This window comes from Myotis myotis, unplaced genomic scaffold (assembly GCF_014108235.1).
Source record: "Myotis myotis isolate mMyoMyo1 unplaced genomic scaffold, mMyoMyo1.p scaffold_m19_p_12, whole genome shotgun sequence".
Classification (NCBI taxonomy): Eukaryota; Metazoa; Chordata; class Mammalia; order Chiroptera; family Vespertilionidae; genus Myotis; species Myotis myotis.
The window spans coordinates 54,431,565-54,449,834 of NW_023416316.1; the positions used below are offsets into that span (position 1 = coordinate 54,431,565).

Here is an 18,270-nt window from a genome sequence, read left to right on the forward strand (position 1 = left end):
GCCTTGGTAATCTTTCAAAAATGACATGTTGGTTTTCAGAGTTCATACAGTAAGCCAGCGGGAGTGTGGGGGAGATCACTGCTGAGACACAGCCATGGAACGGGATGCTGAGTCTCTGCAGCTCTGTATTCCGCCCTTTCTGAAGAAGAAAGGTTTTCCTTCACAGGGCATTTATGTCAAGATTCTAAAACCTCTCGTATGAGCCTCTCGGATCAACCTTGTCAAGTCTCACTTTGTTGAAATGAGTGGGATTTGAAAACTTCTGAGTGTGCCATTACATTTTCCATTTACGTTCAGGGAACATGTCTGTATGAAAATGAGGCCAGGAGTTGCGGAGAGTTGGGGGAATTTGAGGCAGAGACAGCTCCAAATGAGTGGTACCAACTAGATTGATTGTTTCAGATGGTGGAGGACAGTGTTCTTCATGGAGGATAAGGTAAGGGGTTAGGGAGAAAACATTTTATTACACTTTTTACTTTTATTGCCCTAATTAGACAACTTGTTTCAGCAAATGGTAGGATTTGAATAAAAGAGGTCAACATTCTTTGCTCCCAAACACTTATTATACAAGTTGAAAGTTAACTATTTATCCTCATTGAAATAACAATAAAATGTGTTCTTATTTATTTATTTACTTGTTTTATAAGATGGCATGATTTTCTTTATTAATGACCCCAACCACATTTCTTTAGATCTAGGAGTTTTGAACTCAAACACTTAGGAGAAAACAAGTTAAGCTTGCATTATCCTGCAACTCATTACTGGTGACATAATGTAAAGCAAAACAGCTTGGAAGAAGAGTGGAAAGGAAGGGGGTGGGGGAGGGAAGATAGAAAAGAAATCAAGTGGACTAAGTGGATTTCTTCTCTTCGTTCTTTCTTTCTTTTTTTTTTTTAATTCTTGGACACTAGAAGTCCTTGCAAGCACAGCTCGTTTCTGCAGATTATTTTCCAAATGTGTACAGAATGGAACCAAAATGGAGACTCCCTTAAGAATGTGCAGAGATGCAACATTAAAAGCTACGAGTATCCAATAGCAAGTGTTCCAACCTTCAGTTGCCAGCTGCTTCCTCTTCCGGTTCCCAGGAGTTGGCAGATGAAAAAGTCTTTCCCATGATTGTTTCCATTTCTTTCTTCTCATCATCTAAATGTGCAAAGTTCAGCACCATGAGGACTTCAGATGTTTTGGCTGCATGCGTGTGTGAATATTGGTCTTAGCCCACTTGATGTGCAAGTGGTCCTGGAACATGTAGATCAGGTGGATGGTGTTATTGTCAACAATGGCATTGGTGTGGCCAGGGAACAGTATGAAGGTAATATAGCCAATGTTGTCACCCTCCACAGCATCCATGTCTTCCAGCTCTAGAGGCAGTTCCCTGTGCTGTGGGGCTGGCTCTGTGTCCTTCTCTGAACTCCTGCATGAACACCTTTCCAAAGACCACACTGTCTTCATCCTTAAACACTGTGCTGAAGATTACTGTGGCTCTGTCCTTTTAAGACTCAACATACATGGTCTCATCATCCCTACCATGGACCACTGCCCTGTTCTCTCCTTCCTTGCCCTCTTCTCGGAACTGGAAGTACTTCTCAAAGACAGAGGCAAAACAATCTCATTTCAACATGCCAGCCTGCCACACAATGGAATCTGTGGGTTCAGGCGGATTGTCAAGATAGTATAGCAAAGAGACGTTGATCCTGATTCTGGATTTACCAAGAAACTTCTATACATCCTCTTAGTAACTCATCAGCACCATGTGCCTGAAGTTCCTTGTAGAATTTCAAAGAAATGCTGACCATCACTTCTGTTTTGTCTGCATTAGGATATGAAATATAATAGGGGAGCCCAGCAAAATCTGAAAATGTTACTTCTACTGCTTCTGGTTTTGTTTCTGGCAACTGCTGTACTCAAACTTGAACTTGAGGGTCTCCTCCAAGATGCTGATGTTCACCTCCTGTAGGATCATGGGCGGCTGGCCCCAGGAGCCAGAATCTACCTGCCAGCAGCCTCTGCCACCAGGCATGGTTCCTGCCAAATCCCTGCTCTAGCCCTCCTTTTTCTCTTCTTTTTTTTTTTAGAACAAAGAGATATCATGAAAAATTTAATATTTCTATTGATTTCTCAACTTCCAGAATATTCATTTAATATTTGTGTTCAATTTGAGAAAGCATAACCTTAACCCTAACCTTGATTATATTTTATTTTTAACCCAAACTCTATATAATAGAGAGTTGTGGGCAAGATAGTGACCAGATATTTTTTAGTGGAAGCAGGAATCATTAATTGATGTAGGAAACTCACATGACTGTCAACTTCTATTTCCATAATTCTCAGTATTTTCTTCCTCTCAGTACAAGTAAACATCTTTTTAAGTTTCCCAACAAACTTAGATATTTTTCAAAATTTTTAATTTGGTAAAGATGCTTCTTAAATAAACAGCAAATTTCTTTTTCATTGATTGAGACCAAACTTTTTCTTCTAGTAGCCAGTAGAAGGAGCTGTTGGCATTTGATTTGACATTATAGCTCGACCTGGAAGTTCCCTTCTTAATTAATTCAATGTTTGAAATCAAACCACCGTTTAAATGTAATGATATTAATATGCAGGGATAGACGTGTAAACGTGGAGATTTTCCATTCCCATTAAACTTTCTACACAACCACAGATTTCTGGTTCTTCTGTGGGCCTCTTTTAGAGAGCGTATGTTATAGAAATGTTGGCTGCTATAAATTAAAGCTGCTCAGAACTGAGTTCATGCACCTAGGCAATGATTCAACATTTGTAAGACGGGTTGTAAGTCAAGAAAGAAAGCAATTTCTTCCTCCTGCTCTTAAAAAGAGAAAGAAATGGAAAGGAAAGCAAAAAAAGAGAAGATATTTGACTTAGCATAAACTTGGGAGTCTTCAAAGAAAAATTATATATGCTAGGTTTATAATAAATTTGAAGCATATTTAACCTAGGGGGAGGAAATCTCTGTAGTTAAGATTTTGGGTATATTTGATGCTGTCTTTGTGAAAAAATGTAGTATGATGATTTTTTCTTATATTCCCCCCAAATTCATTATTATAGCTGTGGGTTTTTAAGAACTTGTTCCAGTATTTAAAAGGTACTCTTCCTCTTTGTACTTTAATTTTAGCTAAAAGAGATTACTACCTCACTAAATATTATCTTTACTTCAGTAGACACTAATAGGCAATGTTCATACGAATAGTGGTTGCAACAATCTGCAAATACCCAGACAGAGAGCCGGGCAAGTGATTACTTTGATAGTACCACTTCCCCACGGGTCCCTGAAAACCCACTTATCTACTCTCTAGGTCAGAAGAAAGTTGAAGAGAGTTACAAGTAACCATTTTGATTCATCTGAAATTTATCTCCTATTAGAACATAAGAATAAACAACTACACATTTAAACCAATGATATTAAATACATGAAATCTCATGGAACTTGAAATGGAAAGTCACTCGGCAAGATAAAGAAGAAAGCAATGGTCTCCCCTGCTATCCATTGACAGCTGATCCTCAAACACAGCACCCAATCAATCATTACCCATAGATGTAGGGTGTCTTCTAAAAGAAATCACAAGGAGATGGTAACGAAAGGCTGCTTCCTTGGAACAGTGTGCCACATTGCAATTTGCAAACAACATGCTACACCAAAGTCACTTCTGGTGTTCACAAAACATGAAATGGAGCTTTTGGAAAAGAAAGCAAAATTGGCTTTTAACTGAATGTGGACAATATTTGTGTTATTTCCAGGTCAACTCACTAATGCGCTTCCATGTATCGGTCTCAGTCTATGTTTTGTGTTATTTCTGGACCTTCCCATGGACATTAATGTAGCCGCTCTTTCTGAGAGGAGTCCTTAGAGGGACGACTAAACCATTCACGCAGGTGGAGTTGGAAGGCATGGAACAGAGGTGCCGCATTGTGTTCTGGATGTGGTGTGTAGCTGGAACCAGCACTATTAAACATATTTTAGGCGAAATTTTGTTTCATGTGAAGCATTAATTTTAATAGAAAGACTTTACATATAAGCTCTTGTCTGAATAATAATGTAAAATTAAATTTAAATTGTAAATAACGTCCAGATACTAGTTGTTTCCTGGCTCAAATACTTTAGCACATATGGTGCTAGCATAAGCTTGTGCCTGTCTGCCTACTCTGGGTAATTTTGCATGCAAATAGTTTTAGTGCCTATGTTGAGGTGCTAAAACGTGTTTAGTACACTTGAAAATATTTGCATTGCAAAAGGAGAGTGAATCTCCTGAGGAAAATCAAATGGATATTTTGTATTAAGGAGACCACTTGGGGCACTGCCTGGCATTCTTCTATGGAGAATTCTGTTCACAGTGCAACCAGCATTTTTAATTGACCTTTAGAGAAGGAGGGCTGGCCACAGCGTTGCCAGGTTTATTAACCACTGGGCCATCTTCTGGCAGCATCCACCACATTAATCAGCAGGAGCGAGAAAGCGAATGAAAGAATCCACTTGCCTTAGCTGGACTGTGGCTTTGCAGGCCTCTGGTGGACTGGTAGGATAAATATGTTAATTATGATGAAAAGTTTCAGCTGGAATGTGCCTAACTAATTAGCTAACTAACTAACCAACTAACTCAGGACAGGCTTTAGCGCAGGGAAGCAGGGGTGGATGCGGGGTGTGAGGCCCCGCACACGCTCCCATTTGCCTCACTCCCATCTGCTGCATTTACGGGAACCAGTTCGTTAAGAGGCTGAATTGAATCCAAATAAAATGCATTTCTGATGCAAGCCCGATGCCTGGTGCCATTCTACGCTGCATTATGTCAAATTAGAGTTCGTTTGGGGAAGAGGTTACGGAGACCTTACGTAAATGTCTCATGCATAGAACACAGAGCGCTTAAGAGTTCTGCACAAATTCAACATCCAATTCCTATAAACAAATCAACCTCCCTCCTGATCTGGCCCCTATTCACCAAGGCCAATGGGAATATTACACTTCCTGATAAAGTAATAAATACAATTCAAGAGGTGTGCTAGTAAGAGATTTGTGGAACTTGTCATGTAACCACCCTTTCAACAATTTTGTAGATAATTTTATTACATTGATTAATTCAGGCTTAGTATTTTCTTACAAATTGAAAGTGAGTTCAGTGTCTGTAAGATAAAAGGATGATTCGAGGTTTACAAGAGGAATTCAAATTGTGGGACTTCTCAGCAGCCCCCCTCTGCAGAGAACTGCTGCCAGAGGAATCCTACTAGCGCCCATTGTTGTGGAGTGGCTCCATCCCTTACAGTCCCAGCACCACCCACAACATCGCCTTCTCTAGATGCTTATGTTGCTGAAACTCTGGGGTTCGATCCAGATTTTCTCCCCGTCTTTCACCCTTCCACACCTAATATTTTATTCTTTCGTCCCCGCCACTTCTCACTGTGTGCAAGAGGCAGTATTTTGTGTCAACAAATAGCCATAGACAGGGAGTAGGCAGGAGCCAAAAGGAACTCATTAAGAATACAAACCAGTAAGGAGGGGTTGACTTACTGTGTTAGTGAAACTCCTGTTTGCAATCTATTTCCTTTAAAACCACCTTAAAAAAATAGCCTCTGTTGTCTGTGGGACCCTGGCACATCAATCAATCCATTAGGTAAGTAAATAAGGCAATAACTAAACAATACATCATTTTGAATTTCACGCATGTGCAAACCTTTTGATATGTAGGGTACAAGAGAGGCTTAGATTTGGAAGGTACAGCCTCTGTTCCAATAATCTTGCAGACAAGATAAAGAGCTGTTCTACATTGTGGTGCATTGCTCATTCTGGTCCTGAAATCATGGGGCTTGGTTGCAGCCCTTTGACAGTGGTGCATGCATGACGCATGGCATGGGAGTTGTGTGTATTATGTGTGGGAGGAGGTTTGGGGAGGGTCATGCTGTTAGGGGGAAGCCTACCACACATTTCTGCCATCACAGACGGTGGGCAAACAGCTGTCTCCACAGCTGAGGCCACTGGAACTGCTTGAGTTGCTCCAGTAACTCGAGAGCACACGGCTGGTCCCTGGATGGCACAGAGCATTGTGCCTGCAGCAAAGCGCCCAGGCTTTCCTGGGGCTGAGCAGGCAGACTTGGCCACCAGACACAATAAGCATCTGAAATGGGGTCTCATGAATAATTCATCATTGGTATCCGACGAAACAAAGAAATGATATGTTTGCTGGTAGATAAGTGTGTTGTGGCATTTGTAAGTCTTTCTGAATTTGGATTTGTTCACGTTTCATGTTGGTAGAGAAATAAGTTTTGTGTGTGTTTTTTTCTTCCCCCAAAAACCCCCAAAAGGTGGGAGTTCAATGCAATAATCTTACAGTAAAAGTCTTCCATGAAACATTGGATGGGTTATACTCATTTGGCTCATGATTTTAAGAATTTTTTTAAAAAATCTCATTTAGTGAAGAGGGATGTTCAAATGGATTTATGGCAATCAAATACAGCAGGATACCCAGTTCTCAAAGAGATTATTTTATTCCTTGGTAGGCAACCAGCCCACTTTTGCTAATGCAAGTTTCATTACCATAGACTAGAAAACAGTGGTGCCTCCAGCATCTCAGTCCAACATTGGGAGGAACAATTCTTCTCTTTCACTAAAATGTTAGTAACAATGATACTTCGGTGTTTTGAGCCCTAAATTGTTTTAGTGACAGTTAAATACCCACTAATTTAACACTAGTTAAATTGGCAATAAAATGACCCCCAACCGAGTTGAGCCACTATCCTGTTTCTGCACAATAGTTCTGGACCTAATGCGAGTGAATCATAAAGCCATTGGGTAGAGTTTATGCATTTGCATAATGAATTTTTCTAGTGTTGCATAAACTATCTAGCTACTCAAACTTATCATAATTAGTATTTATAATTAGGATCTGTGTATTCATTTCATTTATTCTTTAATATCTGTGTACTCATTCCCCTGAAAAAAAAAAGAAGAAAAGAAATCGATTTAATAGTTCTTCATTATCTTTGAAATGACAACCTGGCAAAACAAATCATGGTGATGTTCTCTGTCATCTCTCCAATAATTATCTCAAATCTGTCTTCTATTATTCACTCATGCTTTCTCCATAACATTTCCCCCCAGTATCCCCTTGTAGTCTCCCTGGCTTTCAGGTTGCCCAGGAATTATTGTGTACCCATAAACCTCACATAATCTGATATGTTTGGCAAGGAAAGCCGGCACGTTGATTTTGCTGAAAGAAAAAAAAATAATAAAACAAGCAAAAACAAAATATGGACCTGCCAATTACATTCTGGAGTGAAAATAAAATTCCTTCTTGCTTACAGGTGAGTGATTTGGCTCTTGGGGAGTGAATTGGTAGGTATTAGGACTTCCAATAAAGAGGAGAGTGGTGAATGCTGTGCGAGGGGTGATTTTTGGCCTTGTTTTTGTTGTTTCTTTAAGCTCCAGTACTGTAGCTGAAGGTAGATTCACAACACACATGTATATAACTCCTTTTCTTTGCCTTCGCTGTGTAGGATTAAGATTGTAAATAAAATTACAGTGCTACATAAATTGCTTCTTACCTTTTGAAAAGACAATTAGATTGCCAGTGGAAATAATAACTAAATAAGTGGTAAGAATGTCCTGGGGCCAGTAAGATAATCATTAGAAATAGAGGAAATGGCCTTAAGATGAGCGAAATACAAAGAAAGTCTAAAAGGTTTGAGGCAGAGATTACAGCCATATCCATTTCCCTCACTTTCCATTCACTGCTGTGGTCCTCCCCACCATCTCCTGTGTGCTATGTTTTCGTGTAAAATAGCTAAAGTTGCTACCATCGCCTCCTCAGGAACCTGGAAACTTCTTCAGGTTCAGTTAGCTATCCAAAGGACTGAATTGCTATGGTTTTCTGAAATATCACCACTTGGACTTCCAACATTTCTTTCCCGGTATGCAAACAATCTTTCATGGGACCAACTGGTAAATTCATGCCTTCATTTTATATATTATTCCACTTAAAAACCCAAGAACTGTAAGGAAATGTAAATAAAATGCATTCAAGGATGTGAGCTTGGTCATACAAATAGTAACCACAAAGAAGAGACACCAGAAAGTCAATCAACAGCTTATAAAATTGATTTAAGGTTAAAAAAAACCAACAACAGGCTCTTTGGGTCCGAGACGTTTGGATTTCAAGCCTGTCTCTGCTACATATGTGTTCTAAGAGAAATTTCAATTAACTGAATGTATTTCCTCATTTATAAAATGAGGACAAAAACACATATCTCATAGAAATTTTAAAAAAATCAGAACTAGTGATGTAATGTAAGTAAAGCGTGTACAGTAGTCTGTAACTCTCTAAGCACCTTTGAGTCACCTGGAGAGTTTGCGAAGCTCCTGATGCCCTATTCCACCTCCGTCCAATTAAATAGGAATCTGCGGAGGTTGGGCTTTGCTGTTATTGGGTAAAGCTCCCCCAGGGATTCCAGTGTGCAGCCAAGGATTTGAACAACGGAAGGAAAAGCTCAAACCTGAAGGAACTCTCAGTAAATATGATCTAACTCTCCTACTTTGTGTGATATGAATATGCCTAATCCAGACACAGACTTTTATTTCTGAACAGAATCGTCAAGGCCAGTTAATCCATATCCACCCTTCGGAAATAAAGAAGCTGAATCCAGGAGCATTAGTGACGTGCTCACAGTCATGTAGTGAGTGGTGAGGCGGGGGTCCTGGATTTCATGTTATCATTCTGAAGTTGTCCTCCTGGCATAGCTTTTAAGTGGGGAAGTGTGGTCTCAGATAAGGCGAAGTTTTATCTTTCCTTTACTTCTTTCTTTTCTTCACAGTATTTTGTGGCAAGGAGGACAGAAAGAGTGGCAGAAACAAAGGATTATGCCCTCAACTACTGTCCTCCTTCGCTTGGCCTGGCAGAATTCACTCACAGAAACTCTGGAGCAGAAAAACGGAACCTCGCAATGCCTCCACGTGGAGGGCGCAGGCACATGCCATTTGGCTCCTGATACGCGGTGTCATCATGCTGTTCCGTCTCACTGAGCATTTCCTGTGTGAGTGATATGGAAAATCTGAGCAATTTACACAACAGTTATGAGCCATCATACAGGTGAATTTAATTTTTAATTACTCTTTAAAGTGCTTTTAATAATTAGTAGCAATAACCACTAATTGGCATGTAAGCCATTCTTGCAGCAGCAGGCAAACTATAGGGTTACTTCTGCACACCCACACCCAATCAACTGAAAATTGCTTTAAAGCTTATCTTATAATTACTGTGCTTAATGCTGTTTGCATTGTTTGGAAGCTTTTGTAATTAATTTTTTTTTTTTTTTTTTTTTTTTTTTTTTTTTTTTTTTTTTTTTTTACCTCTGAACCTGTACACAAAACAGTAAAGATCAGTCGTTTGTTCAGCAACATCTTATTTACATTGAATTGTTTAGACACACATAAGGGGAAAAATAATGGTTTTGTTTTTACCTGCCAAATGTTTTTCCTGTTTACATATTGGCTAGATCCCACTAAGCATCTGAAACTGTCCTAGCTACCCACTTGTCTTTCTTGTTTTCTCAATGCAGTTACACTGTCACAATTACCATTTTAGTCAGACTTTTCAGTGTCTATGTACCTTCCACATTATTGATTTTGCAAATATTCTGGGTAAAGGGCATTTAATTTGAGAATGTTTTTATTAAAGTATAGGATGACATAATTAAAGGTGCATAGTTTATACCTTGAGAATCAATAATCGATACATGTTGGTGCCAGTAATTATGCCTATGATCTAAGAATGGCAGCCACAGTTAACCATTTAAAAAAATCATAAAATAAACTGAGATTATTGCTATGCTAAACCAATTTTAGGAATAAGTGATGGACCTGCCAGTGTTTTCACAGCAGTAAGTGGCAAATAAAATTTTATGATGAGTGAGGCAAAAGATAAAAACTTGACTTTAAAATTATGGGCCATTATGTATTAGTTATGAACTGATATCAGATGAAGATGTGGATAGGAATACTTGTTCTTTTATTTATTCACTCACATATAGAATTGTTATTGGGAATATGTTGTGACTAGCAATGTGCTAAACAATGAGGATATGAAAATAATAAAATGTTGTGGGAAGTTATAGTCTTGAGGATCAGAAAAAAACTCAGTTTGAAAATCTTGGTTCCATACAAAATAACTGCAAGATTTTCAGAAATGTATTTGATCTCTCAGAACCTAATTTTTTTTATCCAAAAAGTAGGACAGTGATGCTTGCCTTGAAGGCCCATTATGAAGATTAAATAAAATATAATATGTGAAGCACTTTTCATTTTTCTGTTATGCAGTCTTTACTTAATGCATGTATGGTATAACTCTAATTAGACCAAAGATCTCAAGCCCAGTGAATGAATGATATCTCTATAACCTATAGGATCCTTTGATTACAGGCAACAGAAACAGATCCTGGCTGCCTAAGCAGGAGAGACATGTATTGGAAAGCTATTGAGAAACAGGATCAAGTAGAAGGCTAGAGAATTAGGGTTGTAAACAGAGGAAGAACTGGTGTACCTAAAGTGTGCTGAACACAAGTCTTGGAGGGCACTGCCAGTGAACAAATGCATTCCAAATTTTTCCAGTGTTCTTTCCTCTTTGTTCTCAAGATTCAAAGTCTTAAGAGAAGGGAAGAGAGGAAGAGGGAGAATGAAACTAATAGAGCTTGAGTTTACTCATGCACCTATCCCTTAGGAGGAGAAGTTGGGGCAACTTGATTTATAGGTGCACTGAGACTATATACCACTGGGGAGAAGTAACCCCCCCATGGAAGTTAAGTCAGAACTCTAGTACAAAAATAGAGGCGATGGATGATCAGTAGCCCCAAATCAACACAAAATGTGTCACAGAATCTGATCAGTGTCATAAGTAGGATGGGCTTCATGGACACGCGATTTTTACAATCACAAAGGGCCCCATGCTTAGAAGTCTCCACACTTGGTTTAATAATCTGTGACACCATTTTACATAGATCAATGTAATGGAATGAGAGCCCAGAAGTAAATCTTCGCTTATATGATGAACTAATCCATGACAAAGGAAGCAAAGATATATGAGAGGGTAAAGATAGTCTCTTCAATAAATGGTGTTAGGAAAACTGGACAGAGATACATGCAAAAAAAATGAAATTGGATCATTTTCCCCCATATATAAAAATAAAGTCAAAATGGATTTTAAATGTAAGGCATAGAACCATAGAACTAGAAGAAAACCTAGGCAATAAACTTTTTGGCATTCATTGGTCTTAGCATTATCTTTTTAGATATGTCTCCCCAAGCAAGGGCAACAAAAGCAAAAATAAACAAATGGAACTACAGCAAGCTAAGAAGTATTAGCACAGGGAAGGAAACCATCAACATAGAAAAAGATAACTTATTGAATGGGAGAAAATATTCACAAATGATACATCTGATAAGTGGTTAATATCCAAAATAAACAAGGAACTCATACAAATTAACACAAAAAAATTCAATAAAAAAATGGGCAGAGGACCTGACTAGACAATTCTCCAAAGATGACATATAGATAGCCAACAGACATGCAAAGAAGCTTAACCCTACCAGACCGCTGTACCAATTTCTAGGTAATTTCCACACAAAGGTGGAATATTGGCGCTAGATGAAAGGTAGATGAAAGGTAGACCTATTTTCTACAATGTCTCCAAGTTCCATCTTATTCTAACCACTTGTTTGCATGTAACTAACATTTTTCTATATCATGTTGGTTTTTTCTCTTTAATGCTCAGGAGCCTAGGTATATGGGACAGTTAGGTTCAGGGCCTCAGGTCTGGTAGACTTAACATCACTAACCATCAGGTAAATGCAAACCAAAACCAATGGGAGATATCACCTCATCCTGTCAGATGGCTATCATACAGAAATCAACAAATAACAATGCTGGTGAGTAAGTGGAGAAAAGGGAACCCTACTACACTGCTGGTGGGACTGTAAACTGGTATGGCCACTATGAAAATCAGCATGGAGATTTCTCAAGAAATTAAAAATAGAGCTGCCACATAACCCACCAATTTCACTTCTAGGTATTTATCTGAAGAAAATAAAAACACTAATTAATTTAAAAAGATATATGCAGCCCTGTGTTCATTACAACATTATTTACAATAGCCAAGATATGGAAGTGCCCTAAATGTCTATAGGTATAGATGACTTGATAAATAATACATACATGAGCATGCATACACAGGCAGACACACACACACACACACACACATACAAACTCAATGGAATGTTATTCAGCAATAAAAAAGAACAAAATCTTGCCATTTGCAACAATATGGTTGTACCTAGAGGGAATTATGTGAAGTGAAATAAGTCAGATAAAGACAAATACTTATTGGTGGAACTTAAAAAATACAAAACAAATGAATAAACAAAACAAACAGAAAAGTTTCATAGATATACTAGTAAGAAACAAGTTCATGGTTACCAAAGAGGAAAGAGGTGGAGGAATGAGGGGTTGGTAAAATTTTAAAAAATAAAAGTAAATAAATGTGAATGATAAAAAACTAAAATGCTAAAACTTGAAGATAAAATTGGAGAACATATTCATGACCTTAAAATACACAAACATTCTTAAATAGATTACAAAAAAGACTAACCATAAAGAAAAATACTGATAAATTGGGTTACATTAAAGTTAAAAACTTCCATTCAACAGAAGATCCCATTAAGAGTAAAAAAATAAAATAAAAGTGGGAGAAGATATCTCCACCACACATATCTGACAAAGAACTCATACCCAATATATAAAAAGAACTTCTAGAAATCATTAAGAAAAAGACCCAATATAAAAATAGACAAGAGATTTTTATAGGCCCTTCCAAAAAAGCATATCCAAATAGCCAATAAACATAACAAGCTGTTTAACCTCATTAGCAATCAGGGAAATTAAAAAAAAAATAGTGGTAAAGCAAAGAAACTATGATTATAGATTAGACACAAGAACTCCCTTATACTCTCTCTGTATGGCAAAACAAAACAGCAGAAGAGACCTGAATGAACTAGGGGGAAAATCTCACCATAGTCAAATAAACCAGTGTGCTTCCAGGCCACAAGAAACTTGTCACTTAACTATCATCTCGGACTTTCTTCCAACCAGCCTCCTCCTGAAGTCACTGGCAGCAACTGCTGACCCCAGCTATGGCCCCTATCTTCTTGGCCTCAAGCTCATATGTTAATGGAAGGGCTTTTCAGGACGATGGTGGGGAGAATAAGCAGAGCAGTTCAGCTTTCCTTGTGTTATTTTAGAATTGGTGCAGCTCTGCTTTTCAGTGTTCCCTGACACCAAGACTTTTTCCATTCTCTTATCAAGTATTTTTATAGCTTCGCAGGCTTCTAGCCCAACACTTTCCCAAGGCATGAATGTCCCGGACATGACCAACAAGTGCTCCTTCAGCCTTTGCTGGAGTACCTCCAGCCCATTTTAGTTTTGGATAGACTTAATTGTCAAAAAGTTCTTCCTTTTATGGAGCTGAACTTGGACTCCCTGTAACATGCAGCAACAGGTGTTTTGGAATCACTTACATTAATTCTGACTCCTCTTCCCCATGCAAATGCAAAATATATTCTCTAATTACAATGAAAAATTTCTTTGCTCTTGGGGCTCATTCCCGTGGGAAAAGGAAAATATCTATAAGATCTCCTTTAAAGAAGCTCCTTGAGAAGTAAGTACATACCCTAGGGTGGAGCCTGAGAGGACCTACATATTCGCTGAGTAGGATTTTGCTGTATTTCCGCCCTAATGTGGGCCTGCGAGATTCCCCTGCAGGTTCATTTTGCCTTCTGAACTTCAGGCTCTCCGTGAGAAACACATGTCTCTGTTGCCTCCATCACTTGAAATGCGCCAGGCTCACATCCAGCTGAATCCATCGCGTGAGAGACAGAGCCGGTCACAAACACACTGGTGCCAGGAAGGACAGCCCAGACATTTGCCATCTGTGTCTCAGCTTTCTCCAGTTCTGTTCTTGGGTTGCTTGTCTAGGGACACACCCATCACACACTATTTCCCACTCCCCTGGAAACGGGAAAAGTAGCACATTGCACAACACAAGGTTTTCGAGGAAGGCCTTATTTTACAAGATTTTCCCTAAAATTTAGCAAGATATATATATATATATATATATATATATATATATATATATATATATATATATATATATATATATTAATCTGCTAGAGTAGCATGCATTTGGATGGGTGTGCTCAAATTAATCTATTCCATAATAACAACAAGATCATCTTCATAATGGTATTTTGTTTTGTTTCGTAGGGAAATCAAGTCAATGGCTCTTTTTATATGCATGAGCATTCATTAAATAAAAGACTCAAGTACTGCAAATACTTGGTTATTTTTCAGAGTCATATTGACCAATGGCCTCTTTCTCAACCCAGAACTGAGTCCTGAATAGCACATCTCCTCTTTAGTTGTATGGCAATATGCTGCCTCTTTTTAAAAAATATTTTTTATTATATTTTTTATTGATTTCAGAGAGGAAGGGAGAGGGGGAGAAAGAGAGAGAGATGCATCAATGATGAGAGAGAATCATTGATGGGCTGCTTCCTGCACACACCCTACTGAGGATCAAGCCCGCAACCTGGGCACGTGCCCTTGACTGGAATCAAACCTGGGACCCTTCAGTCTCCAGGCCGATGCTCTATCCACTGAGCCAAACCAGCTAGGGCATTATGCTGCCTTGTAATGCTAAAAATGCGCCCATTATATTCCCTTCCCTTTAATACTAGTTTCAGCAATACAATAAGAGAGCTCAAATACTATTCCCTTAAACATCTCTGTCTCATACGTTATACCCTAATTGCCTCTGTATAATTTTTCCCCTTGATTATTTGCTCTCTGGCCAAAGTAGAACCATACAATCTAATCATGAAGAGCTTGACTGGAATTGAGATGACATGGGCAAAGATGCAGAAAATCAGAGAATGTAAAGTAGAAATAATTACAAAATAGCATCTAGACCACAGAACAACAACTTCAAGCCCTGCCTTCTGATGGCAATAATATAAAGGCTTTTTTTAAATCCTCACACTCCTGTAAGGTGGAAATTATTATTCACATTTCAAATCTAAAGAAACAGAAGTTGAAAACATTTCAATAAGTCTCCCCAATTCAGAATTCTCTTCTGTGATGGAGCTAATATTCAAGGCTAGTTGACCTAACTTCCAACATCCATGTTGCAAGTGAGGAAGTGAATCCTGGGCCTGAAACACCTGGTGAAGAGCAGCCTGGAATTGGCTGCATGAATCCTCAATAATGTCTTAATGATATCATGAGATGCAGTGTGCCTGCATACCTCACAACATCGCCAATGCAATCTGAAGCTCCTTTTGTCAAATAGTGAGCTTCAAAGATATTATCATCTATACTAATAAAAGGATAATATGCAAATTAACCATCACTTCACAACAAAGATGGCAGCACCCATAGCCACAAAGATGGTGGTGCCGGCTGGAGCCACGGAGCTGGCCAGAGTGGGTGGGATGCTTGGCTTCCCTCAGGTGGACCACTTGGCTTCCTTTGTCACCCCAGCGACAAAGGAAGCCAAGCCTCCCGCAAGCCCCGGCCGGCCTCTGGGAGGCAGCCACAGAGCTGGCTCCAGCTGGGAGTGAAGGCAGGAGGCGGCCTCAGCTCGGAGTGAAGGCCGGGTCCCAGTTGCCGGAGGGAAGCTGGTGCTGGCAGCCAGGGAAAGGAAGGCCTATTCTTGCACGAATCTTTGTGCACTGGGCCTCTAGTAGTAACAATATTTTCCTAACAGGGGTCTTGCTTTCAGCCACTCCAGATTGGATGGCAGGGACATTTAAATGTAAAGCTGCAATTGATAGCAACAGAGAACCATAATTTTTGTTAGTTAAGCTTAATATTGTTGGCATCGTCCTTTGTTTCCTTCTTAAAGAAACATGAAAATATATTAAAATATAGTTTAGACATATACATTCATATCTCTTTACTCTCCTCATAAAATTATGGAGCTGTACATATTCAGTATCAATCCCCCTTTTGCTCCATTTGCTATTTCAAAATTCATCCCCAGTGTCAAATCACACTGGGCTTCCCTTTCCTTTTTTTTTTTTTGCTTAATGGAAAAATGAACTTGTCTGTTTGGCTTAATGAAATGTCAGTCCTCCACAGTTGGCAATGCAGAGAATGAAAGCCTGGACAGGACGTCTGGACCAGACAGCTACCATGAAGGTAGCACTTGCTCCATGGCCAACTGTGAGGGGCTCCACTTGGTTTTAGTAATTAAACTAGCAGGTCCTAACCCAGGTGGTTGGCAGTGCTAAAATAATGCAGGCATACCTAACACAAATTGAGTATGTATGTTTGGGGAGTGTCTCTGAGACCCATAGCAACCAGACCTTCTCTTACTATTACCAAATTTAGAAGATCTGGGCCTGGTACCCTGAGAAGAGCTAGTGGGTTTCCTTACACAGCTTGGTAGAGTAAATTTCCTTAGATACTATCTAAAGTGGCCCTGGCTGGGTAGCTCAGATGGTTACAGCATCGTCATCCTGACACTCCAAAGTGTTAGGTTCGATCCCGGTCATATTGTCATGTTTTCTCTCTCTCTCTCCCTCTCTTTCTCTCTCTCTTTCACTCTTTCTCTCTCTCTCTCTCTCTCTCTCTCTCTCTCTCTCTCTCTCTCAAAAAAGAGGATCTAAATGGAAACTATGGGCAATAAAAGTAAGTGCTAACTCATACTTTTCCAATCCCCGGGTTTTCTTCACTTCTCAAGGTCACTGGGAAATTCAAATCAGAACAAGATGTGAAATCACAATTCAAATAGTAAAGCATTATTATTTTCAAAACTAGCAGGAGCAGGTGGCAAATAGATGTGCCTTAGTCTGATTTACTAGTCATAATTCCTAATACCTGGTTGGGTTATTTTCTGACTTTGCTTTGAAAATGGACTGCATGTTTATTGAGTTGGGTCGTGACATGGCTGCCAAGGGCCTGGGTGCTCTTTTCAGAGAAAGTTTCAATTTCTGCATCAGCTGAGCCACCTCCTCGAAGTGTGACCTTCACCTATCTGTCCTGTTTTCTAGCTGAGACATGGTATAAGAATGCCTTCCCAGGGTTTGGTGAAGGCACACAAGTTAATAGGGAAAGTAGCTTGGCTCTGAGTAAGTAAGTGCTCAGCACCTATACGGCATTATTGTCATTAAGCAGATAGCATGCTAAATATTTTCAACACTCGCTCATTGTTGCTGGTGTCTAGGGAAACTTTGCAGTGCCTGGGTATCTTATTTCCCAACAGATTTCAGTTGAGAAGCACTTTGATCTGAATGGTGTCCTTGACAGTGGTCAGGTATGACTGCACTGAAACAGGAAATAAAACTTTAGGTCCCAAGACAAAACTCCATGCATCTCTCTGCTTCTTGGTTTATAATATACTAGAGGCCCAGTGCACAAAAATTTGTGCACTCGGGGGGGAGGGAGGGTCCCTCAGCCCGGCCTGTGCCCTCTCGCAGTCTGGGACCCCTCGGGAGATAACGACCTGCTGGCTTAGGCCTGCTCCCGGGTGGCAGAGGGCAGGCCCAATCCCTAGGTGCAGCCCCTGGTCGGGCTCAGAGCAGGGCCGATTGGGGAGTGGAGCGCTGCCCCGTCATGCACAGAGCAGGGCAGATTGGGAGATTGTGATGCCACCCTCAGTCACGCTCAGGGTAGGGCCAATTGGGGGGTTGGGGCACCGTCCCCTGTCACACTCAAGGCAGGGTTGATGGGGAGGTTGCGGCGCCATCCCCTGTCACGCACAGAGCAGGGCCAATCAGGGGGTTGGGGCGCTGCCCCCGTCACACACAGAGCATGGCCCATCAGGGGGTTGGGGCACCACCCTCTATCACCCACAGAGCAGGGCCGATCAGGGGGTTGGGGCGCTGCCACTCTCACACTCAGGGCAGGGCCGATGGGGAGGTTATGGCTCTACCCTGTCACACACAGAGCAGGGCCTGGGGGGGGGGGGGGTTTGGGGAGCTCCCCCCTATCAGGCACAGAGCAGGGCTGCTCAGGGGGTTGGGGCCCCGCCCCCTGTCACACACAGAGCCGCAGGGCGATCAGGGGGTTTGGGCGCTGCCCCCTGTCACGCTGATCCCGGTGCCGGGAGGCATATTACCCTTTTACTATATAGGGTAGAGGCCTGGTGCATGGGTGGGGCCGGCTGGTTTGCCCTGAAGGGTGTCCTGGATCAGGGTGGAGGTCCCCACTGGGGTGCCTGGCC

The 18,270-nt window shown here is 40.4% G+C and overlaps 1 pseudogene; it reads right to left on the minus strand.

The window, feature by feature from the left end:
- Positions 1-1,051: 1,051 nt before the first annotated feature.
- Positions 1,052-1,963, minus strand: LOC118666834 (annotated as a pseudogene).
- Between the last annotated feature and the right edge of the window lie 16,307 nt (positions 1,964-18,270).